Source organism: Miniopterus schreibersii (genome assembly GCF_964146895.1).
Source record: "Miniopterus schreibersii genome assembly, chromosome: 2".
In the NCBI taxonomy this organism is placed as follows: domain Eukaryota; kingdom Metazoa; phylum Chordata; class Mammalia; order Chiroptera; family Miniopteridae; genus Miniopterus; species Miniopterus schreibersii.
The window spans coordinates 80069932-80083578 of record NC_138102.1 but is presented as its reverse complement, the minus strand read 5'-3'; the positions used below and the strand labels follow the sequence as shown (position 1 = coordinate 80083578).

The following is a 13647-nucleotide window of genomic DNA, read 5'->3' as shown; positions in this document are numbered from 1 at the left end:
TCTCTGTAACAGCTCAAACCCACATAGGGCCCCTACATTTCTGTGAATTGCTTGGAGAAACTCTAGTCTCTTTCACTAAGCCCTGGATCTCACATCTATCTCTCCCCAGGGTTCTTATATCACACCCCAAATAGTAAAAGATCTCTTCTACTTTATCTCCAAAGTAAGACCACACCAGGTGGCAGTTTATTTGAAGACTTAGAGGAGGACCAGGAAGGGGGATTGCATTTTAGCACTGCAAAACAATCCACCTAAGGTGGGATACTGGGCCTCCTAATCCTTGAGGCCTCTGCCATGGAGGATTTCATAGGGGTTCCTATCTTCTTATTGCCTACTGCCATTTTTCATGGCTGGGTGGGTCCTTCCTGGACCTTCCTTCAATTGCCCCTTCCTACACAACTAACTTTTCCTGAACTACTCAACACCTCTCTCTCAGACTGCTCTTGGAAACTAAAGTCTTTGCTTTCTGTATTGTTTGAGCATTTTGGCTTTCTCCCTTTGTCTCACTGTTGTGCATCTTCTGGAGGTGAGCACAGCCAAAGGCATTATAATGCCATCTGTCCCACAACCCAATTAAAAAAGAATGTTCTCTTGTTAAGGGGATTTGGATTTGTGCCTTCCTCCAGTGTTAACTGGCTCAAATATCAATCTGCTTTTTAAAAATATAAACAAAACTTATTTAAAATATATTGTTAGACTATGTTCCAAAGGACCCTTCTTTAAAGACAACTTTTCAAGTATTCAGCGTGAGTTTTATGTCATCTTAGGACCCTTTGAGCCAAAATATTAAAATAAAAAGCCTGCATTATTATTGCTGTAAGAAAGAACACATAAAATAGACTACTACATTGCCTTCAAAAAACTTAATCTTTTCCCAGAGGAGCCAGAGCAAGCTTCTGACTGTCATAGTCAAAATCCAGTGTTCAGCAGTGGAAAGAACACTATATGAAGAGTGAAAGATCCCAGTTCAAATTCAGAGGCTGGATCTTGACCATACTATGAGTCAGATATCAGTTCTGTTATAACCCACTTACACAAAGACAAGGCCCTGACTACTGAATAAGGAGGTCATTCACCATCATATCTGACCACTTGCCTGAGGTGAAATAAATCAATTAATTTATTTATATTAGTTAGTGGTAGAGTTCAAATTAATGCTAAGTGCTTGGATTATACTGTGATTTTCTTGAATGTAAAGTACTTGTTTCTTTAACCAGAAGCCTCCTAGTGGCAAAAATGCAGCAGAAAGGAGATTAGGCCTTCAGTTGCTGTTTTTCTAGGTATAAGGGTGCATGTTAGATTTCAGCCTAACCTTGTCTGACTTTTCTGTTAATAATTGATTAGCATCCCAATGCCTCTACTCCTAACCCATTAACACGAGAGCAAACTTGGTTTAGTGGAGGTATACTGAAAATGGCATTAAGCCATGAAAAGTTTAATTTCCATCTTTATTGCAAATCCCTGTTAATTATATTCTTTTTCTTTTGTTTTTACATATCTGGCCATTATTTCTTTCATGATCATGGTGTTCAAGCAGGAATTATTCATAATGTATAACTTAGGGGTAATTTTAAGCCGTCATTTACCACCTGCTTTTTTATTGTTGACACTCTTATAGATGTCCTCTGCTTTCCCCCTTTTTGCCCCCCTCCACCCAGCTCCCACCCCTAGTCTTCACCACATTGTTATTTGTGTCCATGGACTGAGCATATATGTGTATATGTATGCTCTTTGGCTAACCTCTTCCAGTTCCCCATATGCCTCCCCTCTGAGATCTGTCATTCTGTTACATGTATCCATGCCACTGGTCCTATTTTGTTCATCAGTTTATTTTGTCCATTAGATTACACATATAAGTGAGATCATGTGATATTTGTCTTTCTCTTACTGGCTTTTTCCACTTAGTTTAATAATCTCCAGTTCCATCCATGTTGTTGCAAAGGGTAAGGCTTTCTTCCTTTTTTACAGCTGTATCATATTCCATGGTGTAAATGTCCCACAGCTTTTTTATCCACTCATCTACTGATGGGCACTTGGGCTGTTTCCACATCTTGGCTGTTGTAAAGTGCACTGCTATGGACATAGGGGTGCATATATTCTTTCTGATTTGTGTTTTGGGATTCTTAGGATATATTCCCAGAAGTGGGATCACTAGGTCAAAAGGCAGTTCCATTTTTAATTTTTTGAGGAACCTCCATACTGTTTTCCATAGTGGCTGCACCAGTCTGCATTCCCACCAGCAGTGTACCAAGGTTCCCCTTCTCCACATCCTCACCAACACTTGTCATTTGATGATTTGTTGATGGTAGCCATTCTGACAGGTGTCAGGTGATATCTCATTGTTGTTTTAATTTACGTCTCTCTGATGATGAGTGACTTTGAGCATTTTTTCATATGTCTCTTGGCCATCTAGGTCCTTTGCCCATTTTTTAATTGAATTGTCTTTCTTTTGTTAAGTTCTATGAGTTCCTTATATATTTTGCTCTTATCGGATGTATCATTGGCCAATATGTTCTCCCAAACAGTGGGCTCCCTTTTCAATTTGTTGATGATTTCTTTTGCTATACAGAAGCTTTTTATTTTAAGGTAGTGTTATTTGTTTATTTTCTTTTCCTTTGTTTCCCTTGCCCTAGAAGATGTATTGGCAAACATCTTGCTATGAGAGATGTCTAAGATTTTGCTACCCACATTTTCTTTTAGGATTTTTATGGTTTCATGACTTACATTTAAATATATTATCCATTTTTAAAAAATATAATTTTATCAATTTCAGAGAGAGGAAGGGAGAGGGAAAGAGAGATAGAAACATCAATGAGAGAGGGTCATTGATTGTCTGCTTCCTGCAAGCCCCTGCCTGGGATTGAGCCCACAACCCAGACATGTGCCCTGACAGGGAATCAAACTTCGACCTCCTGGATCATGTCAGTGCTGAACCGCTGAGCTATGCCAGCCGGGCAGTATTTTATCCATTTTGAGTTTATTCTTGTGTATGGTGTAAGTTGGTGGTCTAATTTCATTTTTTTTGTGTTTAACTGTCCAATTTTCCCAACCCCATTTATTGAAGAGATTGTCTTTACTCCATTGTATGCTCTTACCTCCTTTGTCAAATATTGCTGTGTAGAAGCTTTTTAGTTTTTAAAAAAAATATGTTTTTATTGCTTATAGAGAGAGGGAGAGAGAAAGAAATATCAATGTGAGAGAGACACATGGACTGATTGCCTCTTGCACACCGCTTACTGGGGCTGGGGTCTGCACCTCTCCGTGCCTGGGATGGTGATGCTCAAACAACTGAGCCACACCAGCCAAGGCAGAAACTTTTTAGTTTGATGTAGTCTCACTTCTTTATTTTTCCCTTTGCCCTAGGAGATATATCAGCAAAAAATATTGCTACATGAGATGTCTGAGATTTTACTAGCTATATTTTCTTCTAGGGTTTTTATGTTTTCCCTCCTTAATTTGAGTCTTTTATACATTTTGAGTTTATTATTGTGCTAGGTGTAAGTTGGTGGTCTAGTTTCATATTTTTTTTTTGCATATACCTGTCCAATTTTCCCAATACTATTTATTCCAATTGTGTTGCAAGTCTTATTTAAACGTAGATGTTACTTAGACAACAAATAATTATTGTATTGTGAAAACAGGAAAGAACTAATTTCCTAGATTCAAAAAAGCCTTAGAGTCTGTTTAACAGAAGACATAGAGAATAAACATCTCTTTTTCGATCTTTGCTCCATAACCTTCATTGTTATCTGTAAAGAGACAGAAGCCAGAGAGGCACAAACTCCAGTAGGTGATCTAAGCACAGGGGTGAAAGTTAAGAACACTCAGTTCTGGGCCTGGTTTAGCTGCTAAATTGTTGCTTGACCTTGGACAAGTAACCATGTAAAATAAGGGATCTGAACGTCCTATTGTTCTCTACTCTAAAAAAATATGAGCTTTGTGGTTCTGTAATGGAGTGACAACATAGTTACCAATAGCCAGTCAGGCCAAATTCAAGAAATTCCCTGCTGTAGTATATTAGCTACACCTATATGTTATGAACTTCTTGAGGGTTCAACAAACCCCAGCAAGCATATGGATGAAAAGCTGCACCAATTTGACACGGATTAACTTTTTCCCTATTTCTTGTTCCTATACATCTTAGATAAAAATAACACCTTGAAGTCTTAATAACAATTCCGTTGTACTAATTAGTGCTGGAGAATGATAGAACAACTTAAAGTCAAGCTTTCCAAAGTAATAAATTAAGCCAAACTATCAGTTTTGAACAGTTTATTTTCCCTAGCCGGATTCTGCAGAATTTCTCTTCTGCCATCTTAGAATTCATTTAGTAACAAAGAATCCAACATGTTCAAACCTACAATAAGTCTGACCTGAGCTGCTCTCCTAAGCTGAATTTCAGGGTGTGATGATTTTGCCAGTAGCATACAAAGATCAAGATGATTTTAGGGGTCATAACTTAGTATATGAACCTAAGTCCAATTGTTTTTCTCATCGTTCATTAAAGAGAAAAATGTTTGTTTGTTTGTTTGTTTGTTTGTTTGTTTGTTTTACTCTGGGTATTTTCCAGAGTTTCTTGAATTAAGAGTTGATGTATAATAAAGGTAAATACATATATAAGATTTAGCATAATGACTTGCTGCCACCAAGACAGGTCAATCTGAATTCGATTTAGCCATAGAAATACCTTTTAAAGGAGGAAGGCCTGTTATAGTCTAGAGCAGGAACATTATGGGCTCTGTCACTGTTTTTCTCATTTTGGATAAGTAAATTTTTTAGCCCATCTAAAACTCAATTTATTCATCTGTAAAGTGGAAATAATATCATCCCATAGTGTTATTCTAAAGACTAAATGAGATAACATGTAAATTAGTTACCACAGTGTCAGGCACATAGTAACTGCTCAATAAATGGTGGCTATTCTTTTAGTAAGATTTTTCCTCTACTATCTTAGAATTCATTCAGTAACAAATAATCCAACACATTTAAACCTACAAAAAGGTTTGATTTACCCTTTTAAGATGAGTTGCTATATAAAAATAAAGTGAGCTTTCTTTTTAAAATATGATTATTCATTATGTAATCTGTTATGTTTTCCACAATTCCTCTTAAGAGAAAAGACAAATTCTGACCAAATTTTTCATAGAAATAAAAGTATCAAAATGTACCCCAATTTTGATGTATTGTTCAGAATTCTGTATTACACAAAATAATAGCCAATACAAGTTTTCCAATGAAAATAATCTTTAAGACTTTAATATATCAAATTAATGAAAATTGAACATTGGGGAAATGGTAGAAATATGCATTTACTCTGAGCTCAAGAAATCTGCAGGGTGAAGGTCCCAAACACTAAATTGTGTGGGTCTTTTTTTCCCCCTCTATTATTAAGTATGATTCTACACCATGCCCCTTCCTTCTTTCTTTCCTTTCCCCCTTCCTGTCTCTGAATCTATCTTGACAATCCAGTTTAGCAGGGACATATATATGAAGGCACTTTGGATTCTATAGGGAAGACACATTAATACAATCCCAAAGTTCTTATTAAATAATGTCAGCTCATAACTGGATAGCCCTTACTGATTTACATCAATTCTAGCTAATAACAATTAATAACCTTTGTGGATAAAATACAAACCATATTAGTCTGCAAAAATATCTACGATCTTCTCGATCTTCACATTATTGACCTTGGTGAGAATAGAGATACACATCTGAGTAGTACAAACACATGAAGAAGTTGTTCCCACTAAAACTGACTTCAGACTATAGAATTGAATTAGAAACCCCTGGACACCATTTTATCTTGATTAGTTTTCAGAAACCAAATAAACATTATTTTGATTATTGAAATTTAAAAATATCCTTCCACGGCAAAATTAACATAATGGGTAAAAATGTTGTTTCTTCAGTCTACAGCGAGTTTAGTATTAAGGCACAGACCCTGTGAACTAGAAACTACATGGCTGTCACTCAATAGTAACATCTGCTTATGACCCAGGAACTACTGCTCTTTGCCACTGACATAGCTGGAATCATAAATAGTTAACTCTTATGCATGAAGAGTCTTATTTTCTAGTTTGTAGATTTTCTAGTGTATATATATGTATATATATACATATAATAACTCTTCATTCTCCCACCCATTCTCTGCCAGTTGGCTGAAAGGCTGATCTTGGCATTCTTACAGAGGCCAAGTAAGCATGGAATAAAAAAAGGAACCTTACATCAATCAGTATTATTTCTGTTGTTTGATGGCTTAAAAAATGCAGTTTCCTTACAGAGGAATTCCAAATAATATATGTAGATACCCCCAACTCAGGAGGTGAAATTTATCTCCTCTTAGCTCCCTAGAGGGTGTGCTAGACTCTGACTCATAATGAATAAAGTATGGAAAGGGGGGGAAAAAAACTTTACAGTGGAGACGGCTGGAGGACAACACCTTAACTAGGTGACTAAGGTGAACATTACCTGTGATGTATGGATACCAGGTATCTGATATGATCCCTTACCTACAAAAGCCCACTTCACCACCATATTTTTTCTAACAACCCATAACCCCAGTCTAATCACAACCAACCAACCAACCAACCCAACATGATCAGTATTCCTCAAACTGTCAAGGTTGTGAGAAACAAGGGAAGACTGGGAAACTGTCACAGATCAGAGGAGACTAAAGAGATATAACTAAATACAATGTGGTCTCCTGGATAAGATCCTGAACAAGAAAAAGACATTGGTAGAAAAACTGGTAAAATCCAAATTAAGTCTGAAGTTTAGTTTCTTAGTTTTGGCAAAGGTACCACAATAATGTAAGATGATAACATTAGGGGAAACAAACTGAATGAAGGGTATATGGGAGTACTGTACCATCTTTGCAAGTTTTCTGTAAATTCCAAGTATTCCAAAATAAAAAGTTTACTTTAAAAAAGTGTTTGATACTAGCTATATGTCCATTTCTATGCTGGACACTCTTGAGGATAACACCTAATATTTGAAGAATATGTCACAGATTAAAACGTGTTTTCTTACACTTTCATTTAAATTTCCATGGTAGCCCTTCAAGGAAGGCAAGATGGAATTATTTCCATCTGCAATGTAGAAATGAGGATGCAGAGACTCAGAAGTTTTGTCCTGCTCAGAGTCACACAGTGAGTAAGACTCAGTGCCAAGGTGCAATCACAGGGCCCACAGCTCCACTTCCACGACTCTTTCTACACCTTGCACACCTCTCACCTTTGGATTCTAATCAAAGTGATTATGTTGGGAGTGATTGGCACAACCATGCTGGGAATGACTGACATGAGATTGTTGGATGTAATGTACCCATGTTATCCTGGCTCCTCTGTGTGAGGATCTAAGTATGGAAAATAGTAATGAACGCTGCAGGGGAAAAAATGAAATGGAAAAGAATAAGTCAAAGTTCCAGTATTTACCCCTAGACTTCCTCATGAAGCTGTCAAGTTTTCTCTGCCAAGAAAAATCCCTCTCATCCTTTAAGACTTGGCTCAAGAATTACTTTGAGTCCTTCCGCTGGGCCTCCCTCTGCATACACAGAGCACACTCTTGCAGCCTCTGCACTTCAGTAACACTTCTCACTGCTTCTTTTGGTGTTTGTTTTTTTGGGGGGGAGGGGGAGGATAGCATAAATATTAGAAATATACATTCATATTTTTGCTATATATAAAATGACTCTCCCACCTCTCCTTTTCTTACAGCCTCTTTTCTACCCAAATTTAATCTTCAAAAATGTTTTTTTTTCTAGCCAAATGGCTCAATGTGGATGAGCATGTTAAATTAAGTTAAAAGACTCAAACTCAACTGTCTACTGAGACTGGTAAAGGAGTAGAAATGGGTAAAGTAGTCCCATGTGTAGGAAAATTCAAGTCTCTCATTTTCCCACTTTTGGTAGACCGACAAAAGCTACTATTTTTCTAATATAAGAGAAATTATGCTTGATGATAAACGGTAGCATTTGACCTCAGTATTTGTGGAGAAATAATAGGAATGTTGTGAATTGTGGCAAATTGGAAGGTACATGGCCTGCTTAAAGGGGCAGAAGTATTTTGTTAGAAACAACTAATGCCTTGTGGAAATCAAGGACAGAATTGATAAACATCCTGTTTTTTATTTTCAAGTAAAACTAGAAATGGTAATTTTTATATAAAACCAGTTTTTACATTTTGGCTTAGATTTAGTTAAAATTCTGTGCTGGCTAAGTGAGACATAAGTGGCCCTGATTTGGTCAGTTTGCAGCCTTGATTCAAATAATGGGTCAGGACTAGTATCAACTTAAAATACTGCTTTGAGAGATTTTGAGAGGAGACTCTTGCCTTACCTACCTGGGACTGACCTCAGAAATGCCACTGCTGAGCATCCTTCTTTTGAATTAAAAAGGTATTTTCTATTCAAAATGAATATCTCTTAGAAAGTAGCTCATTAAGTTATTATTAGTGATATAAACCTTAATGTAAATGATAAAATTAGTTCCCTTTAGACTATTGGGTAGATAAGACATGAGGATAGGAGGAAACTGAACAGAACATATAAGATTAGAGGAACAGCCTCCTAAGATACGAAAGAGCTAAAAACCACGTGTTAGGGTCTAAAATTAAACTTTTACTTCATGATTTGATTTTGAACAGTCCTTGACCTTAAACTTATAATGATAGTTGCTGTAAGCAACCATTGTTCTTTTCATAAATCTTGAAACCGAAAAAACAAAGGACACTTTCTCACTTTTGATGGAATGTTCTTTTCCTTAATTAGTTCAGTTTTCAGACCACAAGATGTGAAGAAGGGACAAAGATTACATGTCGGTGAAGTTCATATGTAAAGCTTATACAAAAGCCCACCATATACATTCCTTCTAACAACTGAAATGCAATATCTGGCCTCCACTGTTAACCCACAAATATTTCAGCACAGATGGCTGAACTTTCCTAAGAAGCTTTGAGCCCTGTAGGGGCTGCCCTACCTCAGGGTATTTAACATTTTTAATGAAAAGGCAAAAAGAGAAGCCTCAAACCAGGAGTGGAGAATCTTTGTCATTGTTTTGCCTGTGGTTAGTTTTGAGAGTAGTTATGACAGTGTCATTTCCTTCCCTGAAAATATTGTCCTTTGTTCCTCCACCTTCCTTCTACCTTTCTAAGTTCTTCTAGCTGGTCTAATAATCAAATTGGCAGGAGACAGATTAACAGGAAAATAACCAAATTTATTATGTATGTACATACGGATGTTCTGTAAGAATATGGGACCCAAGGACAAGTCTGGCATGTAAGGCTAATATTGAGCTAAGGAATAGGGGGGATTGTAGTCTGGGACTTCAAAGAGCAGGAAGACAATTCACATAGAAATGGAAAAGCAACTGTTTGGTAAATAAATGTTTGCTAGGTCATCTTCTGTTTTGTTTTATATAGATGTTTGTAATTTTTTAATTACAGTTTACATTCAATATTCTTTTGTATTAGTTTCAGGTGTATAGCATAGTGATTAGACAATCATATACTTTACAAAGTGTTCCCCCCAATATTTTCAGTACCCACCTGGAACCATACATAGTTATTATAATACTATTGTCTATATTCCCTATGCTACACTTTAGATCCTGTGACTATTTTGTAACTACCAATTTGTATGTCTTAATCCCTTCACCTTTTTCACCCCTTAACCCTCTTCTCTGGAAGCCATAAGTCTGTTCTCTGTACCTATGAGTCTGTTTCAATTTTGTTTGTTTGTTTATTTTGTTTTTATATTCCACATGTAAGTGAAATAATGTTATTTGTCTTTCTCTGACTGACTTGTTTAACTTCACATAATATCCTCTAGGTCCATCCATGCTGTGGCATATGGTGAGATTTCATTCTTTTTTATGGTCAAGTAATATTTCATTGTATATATGTACTAAATTTTTTTTATCCATTTGTCTATTGATGGGTATTTGGGTTGCTTCCTTATCTTAACTATTGTCATTGTTTACAGATGATATGATACTGTATATAGAGAACCTAAAAGAGCTAACCAAAAAACTACTAAACTGATACATGAAAATTAGCAGGAAATAAAATAAATATTCAAAAACTGGTTGCCTTTTTATAAACCAATAATGAACTATCAGAAAGGGAAGCTAAGAAAACAATCCCATTTACAATTGCATTGAAAAAATAAAACAGCTAGGAATAAATTTAGTACAAAGGTAAAATACCTGTACTCATAAAATGATAAGGCATTGAAAAGAGAAACTGAAGAAGATACAAATAAATGGAAGCATATATCATAGTAAGAATTAACATCATTAGATGTCTATACTACCTAAAGCAGTCTATAGATTCAATGCAATTCCTTTCAAAATACCAATGGTGTATTTCACAGAACTAGAACAAATAATTAAAAAATTTATATAGAACTACAAAAGACCAGCATAGCCATAGCAATCTTGAGAACAAAATTGGAGGTATCATGCTACCTGGTATCAAACTATACTACAAGTCCGTAGTAATCAAACAGCATGGCACTGACATAAAAAAAGAAATATAGATAAATGGAACAGCATAGAGAGCCCAGAAATAAACCCATGCCTATATATGGCCAATTAATATTTGACAAAAGAGGCAAGAACATACAATGGGTTAAAAACAGTCTATTCAATAAATGGTGGTGGGAAAATTGGACAGATACATGGGAAAAAATTAAACTAGACCACCTTCTTACACCATACACAAGAATAAACTCAAAACAGATTAAATACTTAAAAATGTAAGGCTTGAAACCATAAAACTAGAAGAAAACACAGGCAGTAAAATATGTGATATTTCTCATAGGAATATTTTTTTCTGATATATCTCCTAGGGCAAAGGAAACAAAAGAAAAAATAAACAAATGGGACTAGATAAAACTAAAAAGTTTTTGCACAGTAAAGGAAACCATCAACAAGACAAAAAGACAACCTATTTAATGGAAGAAGATATTTGCCAATAATACACTTGATGTGGGGTTAATATCCAAAATTTATAAAGAACTCATACAATTCAACCCCAAACGAACAAATAGACAAACAAGCAAAAAAAAACACTGCCACCACAATCTTATTAAAAAATGGGCAGAAGACCTAAATAGGCATTTCTCCAAAGAGGATATACAGATGGTCAATAGACATATGAAAAGATGCCCAATGTCAATAATCATCAGAGAAGTGCAAATTAAAACCACAATGAGATATGACCTCACACCCGTCAGAATGGCTACCATCAATAAATCAACAAACAGCAAGCGTTGGCGAGAATTTTGAGAAAAGAGAACCTTCATTCACTGTGAAGTTTCCTCAAAAAATTAAAAATGGAACTGCCTTATGACCCAGCAATTCCACTTCTGGGTATATATCTGAAGAAACCCAAAACACAAATTCAAAAGAATTTATTACCCCTGTGTTCACTACAGTGTTATTTACAACAGCCAAGACATGAATGCTGGGCCATCTGTAACAATGGGACACAGAGATGACTTTGATCAAATGGGACTTGCTAGATTCCTCCCTGGCTGTCATACACTAGTCTATGTTAAACTATCGTTGTCTAGGATGATAGCTTCCTTCCTTGATCAGTTCCTTTGTCTAAACTCTTTTAGGCAGGTAGGGGGAAGATTAAAATTTTTCCTGAGTCTTTCATTTTTTGAAAATAAGCAGCTTAAAACAATCAGTATTCCAGAAGGCATATTTTGGGGTGGCAAACTCTGCTCTTCCCCCCCAACTACATCTCTGCTGGACATCTAAATGCTCTAATGCATCTTTAGTTGCTTCTATTTGGTGGACTTAAGGAATAATCAAGGCAACATTTGACTCATTTAGAAAAATCTTCCATAATTTTCAGAGCATCTCAAGTAACTTCATCATTAGAATATCCTTCTGTTTTGAATTTCCTTTATGGAACCCCTATCTGCTGGCAAGATAAGATTAATTACAATGCTGATAACTCTCATAACAAAGACTTTTGGAGCCAAACAAGGAGGGAACTGACCATGTCAAAGCATCTTGAGAAAAGCATTATGATTTGGGGGGTTTAAGGGGAAGGAGGTGGCTTAAGACCACATAAATTTATTGTCTCACACATCTGGAGGCTAGAAGTCTGAAGTTAAGGTGTCAGGAAGGCCATGCTCTTTCTTAAGGCTCTAGGGAGAATTGGTTCCATACTTCTCTCCCACCTTCTGGTGGTTGCCAGTGTTCCTTAGCTTGTAGACTCATTGTTCCAATCTCCATCTTCATGTGGTGGTCTTCCCTTGGTGTGTGTCTTCATGTTGCCTTCCCTGTATGTGTGTCTGTGTCTCTTCCCCTCTTCTTACAAGGACACCTGCCAGAATGGATTTAGGGCCCATCTTCTAAATGGATGCCTACTCTGTTCTGCCCCTCCCCCCCGATGGGAGGGGTATTAAAACATGTCCAAGTTAAAAAAAACAAAAACTTCCACAAATTCTTCAACAGTATTTCTAATTGATGTGGTATCTAATTCCTTTCCCCTTGAATATGGGCTGGCCTCATTGACTTGTTTTTAATACAATGGGGCAGAAGTAACATTGTGTGACTTCTAAGGCCAAGTCATAGAAGGTAATATAGCTTCTGCTAGACTCTGACATAAGCCTTTGGGGCCCAGTTGTGCCATTCTTCCCAGCCCAGGTGTCAGATATGGGTGAAGAATCCATCAAGAAGACACCAGTCCCAGCCACCATTGAATTAATTTGTCTTTTCAGAAGTTTTGTCAGTTGTCTTCTTTGTTGGCCTCTCCATGTTGCTGTTTCATTTCAAAGACTTCATCTTCTAATTGTACAATAGTCTTTTCAATCTCATAATTCTTACTGATCAGGGATACCCAGTTTGACTCCATTTCTCTTAGTTTAGATCCGGCTGTGAGTTGCATGTTCTTTCACTGCCAGTTCAAATCTTTAATATGTTTCCTTAACTTCTGGAGCTCTTTCTGTGTGTGTTCAATCACATGAACTACATTTTTATTATATACTTTCCAAGCATTACATCCATGCTGTGACATTAGTCCCAGATTCTTAATCCGAACAGCTTGATGCTCTAACTGGGCCATAGAATTGTTTACACATTCTTACCATGCCATAATATCATTTTTCTGACCAGAAGAAGGAGCTGGAGGTTCATATTGTATCATACTGAACAATTCAATTGGTTGTCAAGCACCCAGTCTTTCAAATTCATTTCTCATTTTGTTGATTTCTTCTTCTTCCTTCTTATTTTTTAAAAATTTATTTAGAGAGAGAGAAAGGGAGAGAAAAACATTGATTTGTTGTACCACTTATTTATGCATTTATTGGTTTATTCTTGCATGTGCCCTGACCGGGGATGGAACCCTCAGGATGATCAGGATGATGCTGTAGCCAACTGAGCTACCTGGCTAGGGCCTCATTGTGTCAGCTTCCAAAAAAGAATAATCTGGGGCTGTCAGGTAGCTCAGGTAGTTCTTAGTAGGTTGGTATCTGCCAATTTCCTCTTCCACCAGCACTGCAACTGCTTCCTGTACACCAAGCGCTTCATAACCTTGGTCAAAATAGGACAGCAAATCTACCACAACCTCTCCAGCCACCAAACCTGTGCCCACCGTTCTGGAGATTGCCTGCGTTTTTGCAATAGGATTG

At 36.7% G+C, this 13647-nt stretch overlaps 1 pseudogene across 1 annotated transcript; it reads right to left on the bottom strand.

The window, feature by feature from the left end:
- Nucleotides 1-12746: 12746 nt before the first annotated feature.
- Nucleotides 12747-13217, bottom strand: LOC308552453 (pre-mRNA-splicing factor SPF27 pseudogene; annotated as a pseudogene). The gene has a single exon. The product of its transcript is annotated as a pre-mRNA-splicing factor SPF27 pseudogene (transcript).
- Between the last annotated feature and the right edge of the window lie 430 nt (nt 13218-13647).